The 4,600-nt window shown below is 32.3% G+C and overlaps 1 pseudogene; it reads right to left on the bottom strand.

The window, feature by feature from the left end:
- Positions 1-3,227: 3,227 nt before the first annotated feature.
- LOC149550271 (ankyrin repeat domain-containing protein 2B pseudogene) lies at positions 3,228-4,013 on the bottom strand (annotated as a pseudogene).
- Between the last annotated feature and the right edge of the window lie 587 nt (positions 4,014-4,600).

Here is a 4,600-nt window from a genome sequence, read left to right as displayed (position 1 = left end):
TTTTAGAAATATTTCCTTCGATCACTATTTCACAGAGAGAAATGTTTTGGCAACCATGTTCAAAGTTAACCAAATGCAATGGTAGTAGATAACTATGCATTGTCTAAGGATGGACTAAAATGAAGACCATGTAGGAAGTATTGCAAGAAAATACTACTAAAATTGATGAAGTGTTATTTTAATAACTACTCTAGATACATGTGGAGAATTTTATGCCTACCACAAGAAGATTTTTAGAATGGTCTTTAACCAACTTCAATAGTACACTTTCCAATCTCTTACCATAAATATTAGATGTTATAGGAGAAAATATCATGTCATCAAATTAAATTGCACTTGTTCATTGATCCCAACTAACATAGTAGATTGTTGAGGTTGTCTTCCCTTTTAAGGCATATTACAATTCCCTTTATTTATTCATTATTTCCACATTTTTACACTAGATTAACAAACAATACTTTTTAATGTTCAAAGTTGAGATGTTGTGATATTAGAGATGTGAAACAATATAAAAAACTAGGGGTCTTCAGATATCAATAGGAAAACAAGTAAATTATATAAAAGATATGTAGGTACAAAAGCTAACTTTGATCCTATTAAAACTAAAAACAAAGAAGATCAAGTACTGTGGCAAGAAAGCTTTGCAAAGACAAAAACTAAAGGTAGAAGGCACTTCTAAAAATGATCTAAAAAATTTCACTTCCATATTTTCCAAGTGAATTAAATAGGGAGGTCCAGGTGCCTTCCCAGTCAACCAACTTTGATTTTCTTTCTCCAAGGGATTTAGATATCTATAGGAAAGCAAGTAAATTATATTAAAGTTATGCAGGAGTAAAAGCCAACTTTGATCCTATTAAAACTAAAAGCTAAGAAGCTCAAGAACTATGGCTAGAACTTAGTTTAAAAGCTTTGTAGAGATCAAAACTCAAGATAGAAGGTGCTTCTAAAAATGAGCTGAAACTTTCACTTCCAAATTATCCAATTGAATTAAATAGGGAGGTCCTCCGGCCTTCTTAGTCAACAACCTCTATTTTTCTTTCTTCAAGGGATTCAATAGAACATATATGTGACAATGAGTTTCCTCTCGAATCATCTAATATTCTCTTTTCAGTTTGGACTCTTGTTGTGAAACCTTTATATCTACCCCAAAGAATGGAGGAAAATAGTCCTTGTTTGAGTTTCATGGAGACACTAGTTGAGTCTAATTTGAATCCTACAGATGACACTATCAACATAGACTTTATGAAAAACATAAACTTTTTCTTTCTTCCTTTTGAGATGAAATGGAGAGAATTGGAGGTAAGTTGTTTGTTTCATTTTCTTGCAAAAGGATGATAAAAAATGGGATGGTGCTTTTCATCTTAGATACCTGATGAACTTAAGAAAGCTTGGGAATTATGTATGAAAAATACTAATAATCAATTACACAGGCAATGTAATAACATTGATATAGTGGGAAGAAGAATATGGAAGTAGTGATAAGTATACTAAGTTGATTTACCATAGGCAGACTTGGAGTATTGTGCAATATAGAGATTTCACTAATCATTGATTATATGCACATAATTGATATTATTAGATTGAAAATGATTATATCATTCCCCATCAACAATATCTCAATGAAACATCATGACTGAAGCAACAATAAAGGTGTAAGAGTTGTGAGGCAGTCAATTAGAAAGAAGACTAATTGATTAATAATAAACTAAGTAATCGATGATAATCATGAGATGGGTCCCTATTGAGTATGTTGTGAAATGGCACAAAGTCTAAATGGTGTGTACAAAGATGTCTCTTTAAAATGTACCTTTTTATGAGAGAAGATATATTAGGAAGGTATAAATCATTCTTTCAACATCATTAGAGAAATTACTTTATTTGTTAGATATAAACAGTATCGAGTCTACGCTTTTGACCTCTTAGAAAATTAATAGCCTATATCATTGAACATTACCTCTCTAATTAGTCATATATCAGACCTGCTCTATTTGAGTGGAATGTCTCTTGGAAGAATCACTGGCATATTAGATCTAGCAATCAATCTGCTAAAGAAATACATATAAATTTCAAGAGCATATCATGTTTTAAACATAGCATCATCCACATATCACCACTAGTTGCATTTACTATCATAGCATATTTTAAATCAAACATTGCTATCCCTTCAATGTCATAATTGTTTATACACATACAAGCATTCCTTTGTGTGTAAATCTTTACCCGTTTAGATTGTAATTATTTAACTAAGAAGGATAAATTAGGTAATTGACCAAGTTTTACAATTCAACCAAGAAGGGGTCATTACTGTTAATTTTGATCGGATTTATATGAGAGGTAATTTTATTTTATTACATTTGTTATTCAAGAGTATATAATCAATAAGAATAGAACTCTACATAGTTCAATAATATGGAAATATGGATGTTAGTACTTCACAATAATATCACTGAGATATGTTTGTTAATATTGGTGTATGTAGTACAATATTGTAGAGATATGTTAATCGATCTGTTGTATACTAATTTTTCTCTGCATTAATGATTTCTGTATATTGCAAAGTATTTGGAACCACTTCATATACATATGACAATGAAGAGTCATGTCTCATGTATGTATTAACATGGTTGTTGAGTCTATCCCATCAATAATTGAAGGGACAATGACCCTCAATTTGGACCAAAAGTGTCAGTATTCACTTACAACTACTAGAGAACCATAATGCACAGTACTAGAAGAGAGTAATTTAAGTTCATCGGATATCTTAGATGATAAGCACCATCCCATTTATGATCATCCTTTTCCAAGAAAATGAAACAAGTAGGTTACCTCCAATTCTCTCCATTTCATTTCAAAAGAAAGAATAGGTTTATGAATTTGAGAGGAAAAGGACAATCCTACATCTGATGACCCTATTCTAGCAATGAAAGAAATGGGTTATCTCCAAGCCTACCCATTTCATCTCGTAAGGAAGAAAGAAGAGGTGTATGTTTTTTAGATTCCTAATTAAAACCTACTAGTATCAGTGATTCTACCGGTTGTGGTGTTGGTAATGAATGTGATTCTCCTTAGTTGCTTCAGTCAAAGAAAATAGAGAAATTTTCTAACTTGGCTGGCATAACTAATGACTCTAAAGTTTATTCCTTTGAGCATAATTATTTCCATAAATATCCAAAAAAAAAAATTATTAAAAGCATTGGTAACATTGAACTATATAAGTTCTTCATCTGCTACCCAATTGGATTTGCCTTTGATTTTTTCAAATGGAAAATGCTTACCTCAACATCACCAACACTAGCTGCATGATGGACAATAGTTTCATCTTCATCCTCATAGCCATATTCCTCTTCAATTTCTTATGCACTAGTTGCCTCATTAGAGGTAGGAATGTCACCTAGAATTCTAACACCCATAGCCTAACCTAACTTGGTCAACACATTTGGATCATTCTAGTACCTAAAATCAAAAGGCATGATCCATCAAAAATATAAATAAATCAACCACATTTTAAGTAAATAGAATTTACAACACCATAGCATTTTAGAAATGATTTTCCTACTTCATCATTGCAGCTGGACCTCTAGCCTCAATCTCCTCCAGTATAGGCTTGAAAGTAGGATCATCCCTAATGTGTGCCATGTGTTCCTCCAACTTCTCTTTGTGAGTAGGATTCACATGATTCTCTAACATACTAGACACTGATGGGTTTTGCAAAATTGTATAGTTGCTAGATAAATTGTAATTGCCAATACTGAAAAAATTCCAATCAGGATTAAGTCTTTCCTTACTAAGTGGCATGCTACCATTCATACTTGCATAAGAGCACTACCAAGCTACTTGGCCATGTTCATGAATTGAGGATTTTCCATGACTTGCTGCATTACAGAAAAGTACTACTATGCATCTAGGTAAGGACTTCCTTCTTTCCGTACACCATGAACACTGTGTTGCAAATGCTCATCCATCTTATTAAATGCCAGATTCTTTGCAATCTACTCAGCTCATTCCTTTATGCTTGGATCCTAGAAACAATTGAATCAGCAGCTAGTTTTAGATAATTTTATCGAATAAACAAGATAAGGAAATTAAGATTAGAGGAGTAAATAAGTATATAAATTACACTAGTCAAATCCTATAAACACAACTCTTAAAATCTACCCACAAATATTTTATTGTAAAGACAACTCTTTCACACTTACTATTCTCATTTGAAGTGCATAGGATATAGATAGCCTGCTAGAATCCACAAAAATAAAATCTGCAGACCAAATCAACCTTCACAACACATAAAAGAGATAAAGGGAAGTATAGGAACAATTATTACAACCTACCTAAACTTGAAATATATTGTTTAATCTTATTTAAATGAGATCTTTTGGGTCTATTCATAGCTACCATTGCAAAACAAACAACCACAAGAATTGTACACATGCTTCCCTCTCTAAACCCCAAAAATATCTCCTCTTTAAAGTTCGTGGAGGGGTAATGGGGTAACATGACCATTTTCTTTGACAATGGGGCCACCCATACCTTCATCAATGGAGAGATGGTGATGAAAGATGATTGAAGGTAAACAAATTTATGGATACACAATTTTATGTAA

Source organism: Cupressus sempervirens, chromosome 7 (assembly GCF_028749045.1).
Source record: "Cupressus sempervirens isolate cs-2001-9-10 chromosome 7, ASM2874904v1, whole genome shotgun sequence".
NCBI classification, from domain to species: Eukaryota; Viridiplantae; Streptophyta; class Pinopsida; order Cupressales; family Cupressaceae; genus Cupressus; species Cupressus sempervirens.
The sequence above is the reverse complement of the archived record's forward strand: the minus strand, read 5'-3'. Positions and strand labels throughout refer to the sequence as shown.